Genomic DNA, 17,241 nt, shown 5'->3' with positions numbered 1-17,241 from the left:
CTGTTTCCTGGAATTTGCTAATGGCAAAATAGGCAGTAGGAGAAGATCAAGATTATATTGTGGTGTTTATAGTGATTATATTATAGAGTAGTGTCAAGATTATATTGATCTTATAGTCAGTGGTTGTTAGTTGACTCTTTTTTCACAAGTGTCATGAAATGCTGGACATTTTTCTATGTCCTTGCCGAAGGATTGATGCATTTTTAAGCTGTGTAACCTGGAAAGAACTTTTCCATTAGTGTGACTATTCTCTTCTTGTTTTTCTCGTATACTTCTCAGAACAGGAAAGCTTCTGTCATATGCTGTAATAAACTTTCATAGATAATTGTAAATCTTGGATGAAAAGATTGCAGTTGGATAGTATGTCCTGTTTGGAACTGCCAAGGATCAGTGTGTGAGACTAGATTTCAGATATATTTCAGCAATAATGGACCTAGTGGAAACTGGGAAATGTGTTGGCTGAGACAATGTCGTTAACACTCAGTCGTTATTTACTGCAGGTGCTAGATGATACTTAGTCTGCTTCTTAACAGGGAGACAAGAATCAAGGTAAGGTTTTTAGTTCAGTTTCTCTATTAAAATATTGCTATGAATGCAGTTCACCAAGAGAGCAAGGAGCACTATATTTAGAACTACTCTTAACAGTAATGTTAATCATTAACAGCGGCTTCTATGTTGCTTAACTTCGGTCTGGTTTGGTGATAAGTAGATATTTGATCTGAGGATCTCAAGAAGCCGCGAGTGTCAGCTTTGACCACGTGGCTGGCCCCCCACAACTTGCACTACAAAAAAGTTCCTCCTGGTCTCCATTCTGCTTGAATGTTGCTACTATTGTTCTCTGGTTCAGGTTTCATTGTTGATTAAGTTAGTTACCTTAATGATTTAGTGTAGAATGTTTCCTTTAGGTTCTATAAAGGATCAGGAATGAGACTGGACCAGTGCAGCAATATCTGCTTTGCATTGGAGTTACCACAACTATACATGAGGTATTACCAGTGCATAATTTAGAATTTTAACATGTACTATTTGTCCTTTTTGAATTGTGTTCAGATTGTCTACACTGCAGTGTAGTAGTATAATTTTCAAATAGTATTCTTGTAAAATAAAACTGGTATCGGAATCCGCTCTGACTGACAGGTGATATGAATCATGAGACATGCTGCTGTTGTAATTGCTGTTTGTATGATCTCTCCCGATGATTGTGCTGCTCTGTGAAGACACCTCCTTACGGTGATTTGCAGGTGAAAACACCCCGGCCTCTTTTAATGATGTCATGCCTTATGAGCACAGTAAAGATGTGCAGAATGTGTATAAGCATCTCAAAGCACCTCTCATCTATTTATTTCTGTAGGGTACTAAACTGGGCTATATGCATAGACTTTTAGTGCTCAGGACTTACTCTGGTATCGAGGGGTTTAATGTGTGCTCAGTTTAACATTTGGGTTTGGTTTGTAGGCAGCAACAGCCTGCCCATGAAGATAGGGCTATCAGAACATCTGCAGTAGGTGGAGACGACCAGGGGGTTTTCTGCAAGAGTGATGATGGGGTGGAGGGAAGGATGCAAAACCGAGCTCTTGGAAAGCCACATAGTTATGCTTAGTTGGGCATGACCACGTGTTATCCCTACACTCTTAAACACCAGTTAGGAAATCCAATACAGTTTGTGTTTAGGACAGGAAGAGTACCTCAGATTACGTCCTGCATTAACTAAAACTTTTCAATTGCTTAGTGATTGGAAATTTGAAATCCAATGTTGACATAAGGTTTCTGATGGCTAGGTGCAGCAGGTCCCTGCCATTGAGTGACATTTGGAACGTAACGTTTGGAAGGGGGAGCCTCAGACGGCAAGGGTGTCTTGCTCCTGACTGGAAGGTCCCGGGTTCAATCCCAGGTAGGGGCAAGCGATATAGCTTGTTCTAATTCCTTCCAGACGGCTCCCAGGTCCACTCAGCCTGCTTTCCAAGTGAGTACCGGGGTTAATCCTTCTGGGGGTAATAGGCTGGCTAGAGGGTGATGCTGACCACATCACCTCCACCTCCAGTGTCAGATGGTTGAGAAAAATGCTGGCCCCTGCCCCCGATTCCCCCCAGGGGCCTTTATGGCCTGAAAAGGGGACCTAACTTACCTACCTTCCATTTGGAAGGGGGACAGCGTTTTAATACAATTCCAGGCCTCCATTTTTGTTGAAAGTACCCAGTACGGCTAAGAAAATACTGAACTGTATACCAGCCTGAAGCATATAACAACAATTAAATCTAAGGCATAATAGACAACTTGATAGGATGCTTTTATAAAGAATGGTAATGGTGCAAGCAGACCACGTTTCAACTTTAAAGTGTTTTATTTCGGGTTTTAAGTTATATATGATAAGGAAAAGAGGATATATAGTCTGATTCCTTTGCTGCAGGCTTGACATTTTTCACATAGAAAAATATAAAAAAGTATTGCTGTTACTTCCTATCTGGAGGGGTATATGAACCAGTAATTAAATGATTTTAACTTGTGTGCTATAGTGCAGATGGTGGCATACACATACATTGCTTTTATCTGCATTATAAAGCAGGAAAAAAAGAAACCGCTCATATGTTCATCAAAATGGAAATATGAAGCAGAAAGTAACAGGACTACACAGGATGTGGGATAAACCCAATTACTGACAACCAAACCTGAATTTTTAAATTCATTGTTTGCTAAGGGGAAAGAATTTAGGGTTGTAAAATGCCTTCTTAATTTCTTCAATCTCATTTGAGATGCAAATAAATTGTATGCAGCTTCTGCTCACTATGCAGATATTCACATTTTTGAAAATACATCAATTCCATTAGATGTATTTAATAATTGGAAGTTTTTTTTATCCACTTCACGTCTTTCACAAAAGAGAGTGTTGGGCTTTTGTTTCTGTAACTGACTAAGATGTGTTCTGTGTATGCAGCAGGTTTGATTGTTTGGAGTGTACAGAGTCAGCACAGCATGGCTCAGAGAGAAAGGAAACCCCATTCCCTGCTGTTCATTGTTTTATTTTGTCAGGAACTGCCCAGATGCCTTTGGTTCTGCATGTGTGGCTTTATAACTTTTTGACCTTTTAAAACCTGACAACAAACGTGAAGGATAGCTGTTTAGGGAAAGGAATCAGCAAATTGGATCCTAGTGCTTTTATTGAAGTGTGTTTGTGTGGGGTTTGTCTCACATCAGTCAAACTGTCTCCCTGCTTGCTGATGATTTTTCTCACTTTGCAAAGGCAGAAGGACATCTGACCCAAGCCAAAAGCCACATCTCAGTCTTTACTGCAAGCACAATGATACATTTTTAGTCTCTTTACTGGGTACAAGAATATTCCTGTCTGCAGGACATAGTTATGCACTTCCTACCACTTAGCACCTCAGACCCTGGACATTTTCTTTTCTTCAGCCATGAAAGCTTTATGAACGTAACTAAAAAAAATCCATGAATAGGATCACTGAAGTGCTTTGTGACTGAAGCTTGATATTACTAATAAATGGAAGGATCACTCGCATTGTTTGTTTCTTGTGTTTCTGCCAGTGTTCCATTTTTTCCTGTTTGAGCTATTCCAAGGTTCCACATCCTTTCTGGAATCCAAGCACGTAATAAATTTCCACACCCAAGGTTTGTCCTCAGTGTTAAGTGTGGATTGAGATCAGGAATGCGAGTCCTTGGCTTAGCCTTAGACCATAACCTTGACCTGTTGACATTCTGGCCCTGTATTGGAGCTGTAGCCCCAGTATATATTCTAACCTGCTCTAATATTTGCAGCTTGCAGGCAGGTGAAGATGCAGCGGGGAACCGTAGTTGTTTAATTTGGTACTGTAGTTTTTCTTGGGATAATAGGCACTTCAGGCCAGTTGTTAGGGCTAAGCAGTGGGAATATCCCTTTGAAATCAGAGCACCAGCCATGGATTTCTGGATCACAGCAAAACCATATTCTTGGCTCAGAGTCTCCAAATGGGGAAGAGGGATTGAAGGTTTAGTTTTTTTTTTCCAGAGAACCATTCAAGTGTGTTAAGAAGCACTTTTTGAGATGCTTCATTAAATGTAAGTCTCTAAGCGAAGTAGGTTAAAAACTGTATTTTGTACGTTTTGCTGACTGGACTGCTTACTTTGCGCTTTGCGTTATTAACTTAAAAAAAGAGACATTAAGCTATTTGGGTTTCAGCCCAAAAGTGATTGGGAGATTTTATTAGGAGCAGCAACCTGAAAATCCCAGTTTGCATTAATTAACATCTAGGGTTGATATAGTGGGTTCATTAACAGAGCATTACTGTGTTTCAGAGGGTTCTGATGGAGGATTCAGGACAGAGTTATTATCTTCAATAATGTGATGCCAACAAAGTACACTGGTATTCTTTGCTACATTTTTGCAGGGTGGTCTTTGCAGTATTCCCAAGGTTAATCATTCCTAGAAACCTGTGTGTGAATCTCCATAACCCCTGGTCACAGTTCAGGAGAAAATGGACACCTCAGTTTTCTGCAAAGGATGTTTACAGGAGACTAGAGTTGTAGATTCTTTATATGAAAAATGGGAAGAAAATCTGAGATTAATTAATATTACCTGATTTTACATTGAACCTCTTTACAAACATCCATGTTTTTTCCTAATAAATTGAAAGCTGGAAGTGAAGTTTCTGCTCACGTAAGTTACTCTGGGAGAGTACTGTAAGTAGTACATCAGCATAAAAATGGCACAGTTTTCTGTCTTCACTTGTCTTCAGTTTAATCCCTGCCTCTCCGCAGTATCTTACTCATAAGGGTGGAGAGGTGGTGTTCAGCGAGTCTTTCATCATCTCATCAATTTCCCAGCCGATTAATATAATTTATGCAGACGGCTGCACTTTTGAACCCAGGTGACTGTGCTGCAGTGCAGTGACTTGGATGACATGGATTCACTCCTGATGCTTTTTCTTTCAGCTCTGCATCACAGAAGGCTGTTGCTAGTTTTTTTTTTTTTAAAAGTTGGACTTATCTAACCATATGAGTTACTGCATGCACGAACAATAAACCAATTGTAATAATGATTAGATAAATTATTTGTTCTACTTTAGATAGTCTGTGTTGAGTTCATTTGAGAAATAAAGGCTTACAAAAGCTAACTTTCAAAAGAAACCAGGATTTTTAATGGTAATGTACTTATGTTTTCTTTTATATAAAATTCCCTGCCTTACCCATGTGCCTGGAATGAATAAACATAATTAACTTGAGGTGGTATTCCAGGTTTTGCTTACTGGCAGCGTTCCTTTGTATCGAACAATTTATTCCAGGCTGAATTCGCTAGAAGCTTTATGGCCCATGTCAGATGTAATAGTTCCCAGCATACAAAAAGTTCCCAGGCATACAATGTACAAAAGTGTGGCTGCTTGTTTCCTTGACAACCAGTGCAGAATAATGATACCTCACATTAGCTTCAGATTTACACAGTCTTTAACTTTGGGTGCTTAAAAACAAATCGATTATAAACATTCTGTGTTCCTCTGAGGGACATGTAAACTAACAATCAGGCTTGAAGCTGTGAAAGAGAAAACTTAAAAGATGTAATGCTAATGTAATAGCAGTTCAATTAAATAAGATTGAACATGCCACTACCACTGTGCTACCACTGTTTTAACTAAATTAAGAAGCCTTCAAACCTAAGTGTTTCACTGCAGATCTTATATAATAGTGGTGTGGCATATCTATTATAAAAGACATTTTGCGGTGTGTTGGAACATTATCAACAAATATGAGAATAGTTTGTTTAAGGTATGGTAATTTAAGCAGCATTCAGATTTACTATTGAATATCCAAATAATGGGTATAATTTGAACAACATGCTGTTTAAATGATGCTTATAAACATACTCGGGTACTTTTACAGCATTTATAATATGAAGGCGTTTAGATGCCTTTCTGTGCAAATGTCTGGGAATGTTCTTGAAAAGAATAAGGTATTGAAATATTTGCACCTGCCCGCTTCAAGCCCTTCTTCAGTGTGATTCAGCTTGCTGTCCGATACCCCGTAATTAATTATCTTTGAAGTGAATATTCATAAAAGATTTTGGCTGTGGTTAAGTCTGTACAGGCTTTGTGTAAAAGCTGAAAGGTGTTATTCACACATTTCTAAGGAAAATGCATGCTCAGATTTAAGATGCTTTGAATGCGGCAGTCCAGTTTTTCATGAATTTCTTTCTTCATGCAAATAGATGGTAATTGTAAAATATTACATAGATTTAATTCCTATATTTACACACCTACACAACAGTGCCTGAGGTTTCATTTAGGAGCCCCTTGTCAAATGAATAGTCTGTGTCTGTAGTAAGTACTGCATTACTGTTTTGAGATACATGAGAGACTGTTTTATTGCTCTACTTGGCCACAACAGTCTCTAGATATCAGTTTTGTTGAATTCTGAAAGAGGAGGGATGGACAGTTCTGTTTCTGCATACCTTTACTCTTATTACAACCTCTGCTCAATCAGATTCTGCTTGAAAAAAGAGGGCTGAGCTCACAGCAGTTCCATATGTTGTTGGGCGTTCCTGATATTTCAGCCATTAAGCATGAAACAGAAATTGGAGAGAAACCTTAAAATGTATTATTTATCTGTGGTTATTCATTATTCAATTTTATTAATTTGAATAGTTGATGCTCCTCACAGAACATTTTTTTTTCAACGTAAACTTTTTTTAAATGTATTTCTTTACTGTTTTCATCTTGATGGGGAATAATAATGGCATTATCTCAAATAGTGAGATAATGTACATAAACAGTAATTCATTTATAATGAAATGCTGATGATCATATACAGTGGTGTGAAAAAGTGTTTGCCCCCTTCCTGATTTCTTATTTTTTTGCATGTTTGTCACACTGAAATGTTTCAGATCATCAAACAAATTGAAATATTAGACAAAGATAACACAAGTAAACACAAAATGCAGTTTTTAAATGAAGGTTTTTATTATTAAGGGGAAAAAAATATCCAAACCTACATGGCCCTGTGTGAAAAAGTGATTGCCCCCTAAACCTAATAACTGGTTGGGCCACCCTTAGCAGCAACAACTGCAATCAAGCGTTTGTGATAACTGGCAATGAGTCTTTTACAGCACTGTGGAGGAATTTTGGCCCACTCATCTTTGCAGAATTGTTGTAATTCAGCCACATTGGAGGGTTTTCGAGCCTTAACCACTTTTTTAAGGTCATGCCACAACATCTCAATCGGATTCAGGTCAGGACTTTGACTAGGCCACTCCAAAGTCTTCATTTTGTTTTTCTTAAGCCATTCAGAGGTGGACTTGCTGGTGTGTTTTGGATCATTGTCCTGCTGCTGAACCCAAGTGCGCTTCAGCTTGAGGTCACGAACAGATGTCCGGACATTCTCCTTTAGGATTTTTTGGTAGACAGCAGAATTCATGGTTCCATTTACCACAGCAAGTCTTCCAGGTCCTGAAGCAGCAAAACAGCCCCAGACCATCACACTACCACCACCATATTTTACTGTTGGTATGATGTTCCTTTTCTGAAATGCTGTGTTACTTTTACGCCAGATGTAATGGGACACACACCTTCCAAAAAGTTCCACTTTTGTCTCGTCAGTCCACAGAGTATTTACCCAAAAGTCTTGGGGATCATCAAGATGTTTTCTGGCAAAACTGAGACGAGCCTTTATGTTCTTTTTGCTCAGCAGTGGTTTTCGTCTTGGAACTCTGCCATGCAGGCCATTTTTGCCCAGTCTCTTTCTTATGGTGGATTCATGAACACTGACCTTAACTGAGGCAAGTGAAGCCTGCAGTTCTTTGGATGTTGTTGTGGGGCTTTTTGTGACCTCTTGGATGAGTCGTCGCTGAGCTCTTGGGGTAATTTTGGTCAGCCGGCCACTCCTGGGAAGGTTCACCACTGTTCCATATTTTCACCATTTGTATATAATGGCTCTCACTGTGGTTCGCTGGAGTCCCAAAGCTTTAGAAATGGCTTTATAACCTTTTCCAGACTGATAAATCTCAATTACTCTGTTTCTCATTTGTTCCTGAATTTCTTTGTATCGCAGCATGATGTCTAGCTTTTGAGGATCTTTTGGTCTACTCCACTTTGTCAGGCAGGTCCTATTTAAGTGATTTCTTGATTGAGAACAGGTGTGGCAGTAATCAGGCCTGGGTGTGGCTAGAGAAATTTAACTCAGCTTTCCAAAGATGTGATAAACCACAGTTGATTTATGTTTTAACAGGGGGGGCAATCACTTTTTCACACAGGGCCATGTAGGTTTGGATTTTATTTTTCCCTTAATAATAAAAACCTTCATTTAAAAACTGCATTTTGTGTTTACTTGTGTTATCTTTGTCTAATATTTCAATTTGTTTGATGATCTGAAACATTTCAGTGTGACAAACATGCAAAAAAATAAGAAATCAGGAAGGGGGCAAACACTTTTTCACACCACTGTAGTTCCTATTTAATTGAATATGTACAGTATATGGTCATTTATAATAGAATATTAGTTATAATGTAGTTTATATAGTAGTTTCTGCACATGAATATCATTTACGTGCATATCATTGACTGCTCTTAGCATATGTCACTGTAGTTGCTGTGCAACAACCCTCGACATGAGCAGTTTATTTTGGTATTTTTTTAAAAACCTGGCTTTTGCACCCAAACAGCTGTTTTCACTATTGGAAAAAAAGTCTTCCAGTAAGCTTCATTAAGGCATGCAGTTTCCAGGGGGGAGATTACTGAAGAGGTGGTCTCTCAGTGCTGCCAGTACTGTATTTTGAGAAAAGCTAGAGACACCAAGTAAAGCACTCACTGGGTTCACAAACCCAAATATTCACAAATATTCTAAGCTCCAGACTGATCTAGATGTTCTGCACTGTAAAATGTGATGTTAAGTACAGAAGTGATCTCTTAGAAAAATTGAGAGGTTTACTATTTTTGTAAATTATTGCATTAAAGGTTAAATGATATTCTCCTTATAATGAAACAAGACTTCAAAGCAACTTCATTTGTATTTCTCAGACTCATTTAAAGATTTCAGGGGCATATTGTCCGTTTCTTTTGGCCCATTTCACATTTGAGACTGGTTCAAGCATTTCATCGACTTTCCAGAAACCAGTGAATAGGCACATTGTTGATAAATATTATTTCCATCTGAGTGCCTTGATTATAATGTCAGCCCTTCCTTTTTACACCACAAATGTGATTCCTCAGCTGTTCTGTTCAGTGAATAATATAAAGCACAGTGCACAAGAATGTAGAGGGGGCAAAAGTCCTGTCTGTTAGTGGAATTTAAATAAATTACATTCTTGTGCTCCTTTGCTTCCTGCCTGTGTGTGGAGTGCAACCCTTTAGTTCATTAGTGTCTCAGTGGGCAGTGAGATACGCTTGAAAATAAATGTCATGTGTTTAACACCGATTTGACCTTTTCTGACTCGATTTTTTAAAAAAACCTTTCTTTTATAATGTAGTTTTTATGCTATACACAATAGAATAATGATATGTAGTCCCAACTTGGAGAGAATGTGAAGAAACACTCCGTCTTTTAGTTAGAATATCAAGGTTATGTGGTTTCTCTAGCTATTTCCTAAGCTTATGTGTTGTATTGCTCATTTGCACGTCTTCCAGGAGGTATTCAGATTTGAATAATTAAATATTACCCTTATGTCACTACCTTGCTCCATCTGTTTCAGTTTGCACCCTCATTCAGAAATCCCAGAGCCACTCTAAGTTGAAATGAGCTATTATGAAGGTTATTCTGAACCACAAAATAGAAGATGTGGAATGCATAACAGAAGGAGTAGAAATTTTTTTTTGCTCACTTGCCAGCAGGTGATTTTTTATTTCCTTTTTTCCCTTGCCTAGAGCAGTCGCTATGGTTGTGGTTTTCTTTGGTTAAAACAGTTTTTAGCTGGTATGTGTGTCTAGTTCACAATGGATGTCTTTTTCTAAATCTAGGTTTGTTGTTAGGTTCTTTAAACATTATTTTGATTTCTTTACCTGTTGGGTGTTATTTCCAGGACTTTAAGAGGAGGTTCTGAGTAATTGTGATTTTTTTTTAGTCTGGTGATACGACAGTGTTTGAATGGTGAAGAGAACAGAGGCTGGCTGTAAGAAATCAACATTGGTATGGTTTAAGAAGGTTAATGGCATCGAATCCATAATTTTAACGAAAACAGAAAAAAAAACATAATCAGAGTGGCCAACTCAAACAAAACCATTAGTCCTGCTGCTGTTCAAGAATGCAAAGAACAGATTTTGCCTCTTTTGATAACTTTGGCAGCTTTGCTGTGAAAGCGTCAGTAAAGTGTGGTTTTGGCTTTGGTGGGAAGGCCCTCAGTGCTATGGCTTTAACAGGACCGCCCTACCACAAGATGTGATTTCTCCCCTGCCTCCATAAAGAATGCAGACAGACTGTTCTCTGGAGGAGCCTAGTGTTCTGTTTTCCCAGCTTCTCCTGTACGATGTGCCTTTACTGGGTTTGGCGGTCTCCTTCGCAGCTGTGATGCAGTGCCGCTCGCCTTACCGTCCCCACCGGGTGATTCATTGCTCTGACTGCATCCTTCCTCTGCTGGTCCGGTTCAGAGACAGGCTGATGTGCAGTTAACTCTTTCTGAATGTGTGGTACTGCTAGCAAGTAAAGTGCTAGTTCATAATCCTGCCATGCCCATTATTAAAAAGTCAAGCTTTAGGATCATCTGGAAGGAGTCATCAGCTGGCAGCCTGTTGAGCCAGATGATAACAATGATAGCCAGATGATGGCATAAAATGGGTTTGGTGTTATTATTATTATTATTCCTAACCCTTATAAAGCACTTTTCTGGGCACTCCACACAAAGTGCTTAATGGGGACTCCCATCAATGACCTGTGTGTAGCCCCCACCTGGATGATGCGACGGTAGCCAGAGTTCACCAGTCTGGTCGCCACACAGCTATCAGTGGGGAGGAGAAAATAGTGATGAAGCCAAGTTATAGATGGAGATTATTAGGAGGCCATGATTTGGTAAAGGCCTATGGGAAATTTGGCCAGTATACCGAGGTAACACCCCTACACTTTTCAAGAAACGCCTTGGAATTTTTAATGACCACAGAGAGTCAGGACCTCTGTTGTACGTCTCATCTGAAGGAAAGGACCCTTTTTACAGTATAGTGTCCCCGTCACTATACTGGGGCATTAGGAGCCACAGAGACCGCAGGTTGAGCGCCCCCTACTGGCCCCACTAACACCTCTTCCAGCAGCAACCTTAGCTTTCCCAGGAGGTCTCTCATCCAGGTACTGACCAGGCTCACACCTGCTTACCTTCAGTGGGTTAATATTGAACCAGTAGGAGTTCCATTGAGAAAGAATCTGACTCTTCTTAGGCTTTATGAGACATAGGTACTCATGCAGCCATAGGTACCATGTTTTGAGTAAATATACAGAAGCATGGAGTTAAAATATGGAGCAGAAAAGCAATACAGCTTCTAAGTACAATCTGTACATGAACCTTCTGCTCTTAAATGTATAATAGACTAAAATTGTTATGCAGTGGGAGTCCTATTTGCACCCCCTTGTTTGCTCCCTTTAGTTTCAGCGTAACACATATGGAATTTCTGTGTTGTCAGTGTTTGTTAGTGGACATTGATGTCTTGGGTAAATGACTGGCATATTTTTTGGATAAATTTGACTGCATCTTATTGATAGATTATGGCCTGTGGACCACAAAGTTTGATTTTGCGATGATAACTGTACAGTGGGCTTGAGTGGATCAGTGGTTAGCACTGCCGTGCGAAATTAATGAGCTTGTTTGATGGGTGGATTCAGCTGAGGAGGCTGTGTGGGTGGCATTGGGTTTAAGGAGCTCTGTGGTTAGTGTTCTCGGCTGTGGTTGGGGGCAGGCAGTTGAATTTTGCTGCTCAGTGGTTAGAAAGCTGCAGTTGCTGTGCTGTAAGTTTAAGTAGCATAGATGGGATTTGCTCTACAACAGCATGAAAGGCAGTGAGTATAAACTCTCAGAGATTTGATTGCTGGACTGTGGTTTGTAAGCATGATTTTTAGTTTGAACGTGCGTGGGTGTGAGTGAGAGACAATCAAAAGTACTTGGATACACATCATTCATGAGGCTTATAAGTGGAAATACTGGAGCATTCTGCTGCTGGGATGTGTTCAGTAAATCTAGAAAAAAATGCAGAACTCAGTTTTGTACTGTGAATTTCTCTTGGAAAGAGCAAAGGAACAAGGATGTGCACCATATCAAAAAATGGTTTTAGACCTTTTTAATGTGAAGGTTTAGCATTGATTAACTCTATCATAAAATCTTCAGGAATTTAAGAGAAAAGATTTGATTTTTATTAATTCAGTACTTTAACTTGGCACTTGACAATGGTGTCTTGAAGTGAGATTAAATTTTCTATGTAGTCTAAAAATCAGAAAATCTTCTCACCACTAGATATGTTTTGCTTTGCTGAGGATTTAACACTGTATAATCCTTACACAATGGTTGTTTTGGAAACAAATTGTGCTATCTAGTGAATTATTTGGGTTATTTTCAGCTTTTGTTCTGGAAAGACACTTAGTGTGTTCCGATTCAGTTTGTTTTAATTGCACTTCATGTCATGCACCATTTCCTTCCAGCATAAAAGCCAACCTTGCATAAGAGCAGGGTATAAAAATACATATGTAAATGTCCTTGATATTCAGCGAAGCAAAACTTTTCTACCAATATTGCGAGATACATGGCTACATAAAGTGAAATCTGGGCTTTAGCTTCACTATGGAAAACTGTTCTGCCAAAGTTCTCGAGAGGAAATACAGTTATACAATGGAGAGGAAAATAATGGATGGATATATTCTTCAGCTTTACTTAAAACGTTTTGGAGCAAGTTAGATGTGAATATCAGTCCTTTTGTTTGTTTCTGTCATTCATCTGGAATTCAATGCTTTGTGGAAACCTGGAAGAGCTGTGCAGCATCAGAATGGAAAAAGCCTGTGCATCACTGGGAGATGTGAGAGTTTCATTTGTATTTTGTTTTCAATCTTAGAAACCACAAACGTGAACCTTTAAGGTTTTTCTAATATCTGTGATTACCTGCTGCTCTGTTCTTTTGTCTTCTCCCAAATGTTTGAAATGCCCAGTTCACTGAACTTCTTTACAGTCTTGCCCAGTAGTCCGATTTCTTTTCCCCTGAGCTCATATACTGTAGCCTGTCGGATTGTGATCTCTGCCGGGTATTTTCAGGATCAGTACGGTAGGCTCCAGTGTCCTGTGGCGAAGTAATTGCATTCAGTGTTCAGTGCAAGCGGTCAAATTTCTTTGGCTTTCAGGTCTTCTAACTTTTCTTCTGTGATGCCCATCTCTGATAGTTTCCTAGCCAATTGCTCCAGTTGAACATATTGTCTGTTTCTATTTTAGGTCTACATGAGTTTTGCATTACAAGTACTGTATCTTGAACCATGTTTCCATTTTAAACTTTTAGCCGTATAAGGGCTGGAAGCAATGTTCAAAAAGTGTTCATTTAAGGAAATAATTAAAGTGGATTAATTAAGTGATTAAGAGCTTAAAGATCAATGCATACCAGAAGTCACTGGCCCCACAAGGACTGCAGATTGATAGCCTTACAAACCAGATCCAGTCTGACAATACTGCAGATCTTTTCTCGGTACCCTAAAAGGAATTTAAACTGCATGGCCAGTGCATGTCATACAGTGATGTGCGTTCAATGACAGAAGGGCTGGTTTTTACCTGCTTCAATTACCAACCCTACTCCAGTTTACAGCCACCAAAATGAGAAGGAGGGATTAAATCATGTGAACATTTATCACTCAAATCAAAGACACAAAAGGGTGCTTTGATAGAAGGTAATCTTTCCCTCAGCAATGTGTGCCTGTTTTAGTATTGTCTTTCATCAATGTATTAGAAAAGCAGTTTGAATTATGACTTACGAGGCACTATTTATAAGTTAGTCTCATCCACGAGCTTATTAAAGTAAGCTAATTTTGTTTATTACATTTTTATTATATACATTGACTAGCAAATTATAAATTGTTCCCTTACGCACTACAAATGTCACAAATCTGCTCGTTATAGTCTTTTTTTGTAGTTTTTTTTTACGTCAAGTGAAATAATGGCAATTGATTGTTTTTAAATTTAAAGTATTGATTTTTAGAACAGTTTTGACAGTGGGGGTGGCTGATCACAGTCAGCCTGTCTTCATTATGTTTGATGTCTACTGTCAGGAGTGGATGAACAGATACAAGAACATTTTTCCTTTTAAGTATGAGTGTTGTGGTGCTTTATTTTCAGGAGTGATCACAGTGTGCAGAGCAAAATTTCAGGACTGTCATAAACCATAGAAAAATGTGCTTTTTCAGGATGAAAGGCTGAACTACTTACCAACCATTAAAAAAACTTCAAATCAACAGTTTTTACCTTCCCATAAATCCTCTGCTTTCCCAAAAAACTATTTCTTCACCAGTCACTCTTTGAAGCATCACATTTTTCAGTAGGCACAAAAGACTGTACTGTGTTTCACTAGCCCTTTGTGTTATGTCCTGAGAAACTGCTGTAATCAACAACATCTATGCCTAATAACCCAGCCTTTCAACCATCAACCATCCATCTCATTCCAAACACATTCTTGGAAATATAGTCTCTTCTATTATGTATTACATGGGAGAACTAGACTTTAGCATGCAGGGTTATAAAGGCTTCTTAACATGACTCATAATACACTCCCTCCTTAAGCTTGCTCCATTTTCTGTCAATATAACATTTATCTCTGGATAGGAGTGTGAAATCTCATACATGAAAACCTCAAATAGGTCTTGTCCAAATCTTTTGAGTGAGTTTTGTCAGTACAGTGGCAATCAAACATCTGTCCAAGTTCCCCATTTTACTTCTCCTAGCTGTAATCACACCTGACAGATCTGTCTACATCCTTTCACAGAGATTTAAAAACTTCTACGTCAGAAAGGCATCAAAAAACAAAATTGTACTTGAACTAGATCAATGCATTCACCCAACTCAACGATTGACTACTAGTTTCCCCCCAAGTATCTTTATTCATTAAAATGTTGCTAACAGCTGTATTTTCCTTTGAATTTGATGTCCAGATTTCCATCTTTTAGCTCTCTTTTAATATTTACCCATCAATCCATTTTCTAACCACTTCTTCCAGTTCAGGGTCGTGGAAAAGCTGGAGTCTGTCCCGGCAAGCAACAGGCACAAGGCAGGGTACACCCTGGATGGGACACCAATCCATCTCAGGCAGAGACACACATATTCAAACCAGGGCCAATTTTCCTATAAGCAAATTAACTTGAGACTGTGGGAGAAAACCGGAGCACCCGGAGGAAACTCACGCGAAGCTGTGGAGAACTCCACACAGATATCACCCCAAGGCCAGGATTAAGCCAAAGGCCTCAGATCAGCGAGGCAGCAATGCTAACTACTGTGCCACCATGCTTGCCCTTATACCCACCCCTTCTCACTTTTTCTTTGCCTTTCCCCAGACCTTTGTATCTCATTCCTGCTCTCTTCGACATTACTCCATATGCTGCAGAGAAAACGTCTGCAAGTCTCTTAAGTTTGATCTGTTTTCTCATGCATTTTAAAACCAAAAAATGGAATGAAATCTTCATGTTATGAATGTATAACACAAAGATATGTACAGTATTTCTATTATTTAATTAACCAAATGATCCAACACTACAGAAATAGGGGAGTTTTGTGACTCATCACCAATTTCTTTTACAAGACAGTATAGAGAAATGATCAAAAAAATGTGCTTGGTAATATGAGCAGTATGAATTTAAATCAAGGGAAGCCATTGACAATTATATAGTGCATTTAAGTTTGTGTCCAGTTTTGGTCACTATGCTCCAAGAAATGTGTTGCTGATTTATAGGAAGTATAAAGAGGAGCAATCTAATTCCTGTCTGCAGGAATGTTGTACTTCGACAGACTAAAGATAGCTGAATCTTTTTAGTGTGGAGTAGAGTGTACATGTGGCCTCTTCTTGATTCTTGATCTCTTCTTTTCTTTATATTATTGTGGTCAGTAATTCAAGTAGACTATTTTTGAACATTGGTGTTCCTGTGTTTACATAGCTACAGATTCATGATAGAAGAACCTTTTTATTCATGTTGTGGAAAATGTCATGCAATGAATCATGCAATTAACACAAGTTTATATGGCTCTTATTTCCTGCTTTAGTTTCTTCAAATATTTGGAACAAATATGCTTAAGAAGGGTGATGTGTTTTGATACCATTTTAAACAAGCACTTAAAATGTGTACGATACCACAGGGTTCCTTCAGGACTCATTCAGAAAATTGATTTTAAATTTAATAGTAATCTTATGGGGAAAGATCAAAATCAAATGCAGTGTATGTGTAGTACAGAAGTAATAAAAATCAAAAAACACTTTCCTGAGAGGACTCTCTTCCTGAGTATCCTGAAAGAACAATTTCTTGAGACTTGACCATTCATCCAGAGTTTCTTCATTTATATATTAGCTAGTTGATACTACATGTAATGTTATCATTGTTTCATTGCATTTTGAAATATTTAATCTTTTTTTGTCTCTTTTGGTGTTTCAATTTGTGGTTTCTTTTGTATTTGTCTTAATGTACTTGTGGGAATTGATACTGCCTTTCAAAATATTACAATCCTACTCATTCTTGTGACGCTTAGTTTTTCAAAACCTTCAAGGAAGTAGCAAGAGGTGACACCGATGTTTTTTAATATTGACTGCCCATTGTAGGCAGTCACGGAAGCTACATTTTATAGCAGTGTTCTGAGATTAATCCAGAATGAATTCATGCTGATCTAATGTTACGTTTACATGTTCAGCCTGCCTCAAAGGTCTCAGATCTAAGACAAAACACTGATTTTCTCTAATCGTGTCTTCTGAAGAAAATTCTATATTTGCAGCCCTGGAGATAATCTGCTAGAAAATGATTTTCCGTTCTCATGTAACAATACACATTTTGACCTTAAACCTCGTAGGTTTTTCATTACATGCCACTGAAGGTTGTGCTGAAGTTGTGCCCAGATTTGACATGCTTTTGCGTGTTTTTGCTTGCCTCAACTGTGTGAGAATTGTATTTATTTTTTGGAAGTTCCTTGCCACATAAATCTTTTTCAGTGGAGTAGACAGGAGTGATGCATTACCCACATTGTAGAACTCTACGTGAAGGTTTTAGATCTTGTAGCTCTTCTTGTTAGTTCAACACCACTTTGTTAATGAAAGTTTTCTTGTAATTTCAAATGACAGGACATGTTTGCTG

General features: G+C 38.5%; 1 protein-coding gene across 1 annotated transcript in view; it reads left to right on the top strand.

Moving 5' to 3' along the window:
- sipa1l1 (signal-induced proliferation-associated 1 like 1) overlaps window positions 1-17,241 on the top strand; it is a 123,156-nt gene that overhangs the window by 25,669 nt on the left and 80,246 nt on the right. The gene's annotated exons all lie outside the window — the stretch shown is intronic.

This window comes from Atractosteus spatula, chromosome 9 (genome assembly GCF_055471065.1).
Source record: "Atractosteus spatula isolate fAtrSpa1 chromosome 9, fAtrSpa1.hap1, whole genome shotgun sequence".
Classification (NCBI taxonomy): Eukaryota; Metazoa; Chordata; class Actinopteri; order Semionotiformes; family Lepisosteidae; genus Atractosteus; species Atractosteus spatula.
The sequence above is the reverse complement of the archived record's forward strand: the minus strand, read 5'-3'. Positions and strand labels throughout refer to the sequence as shown.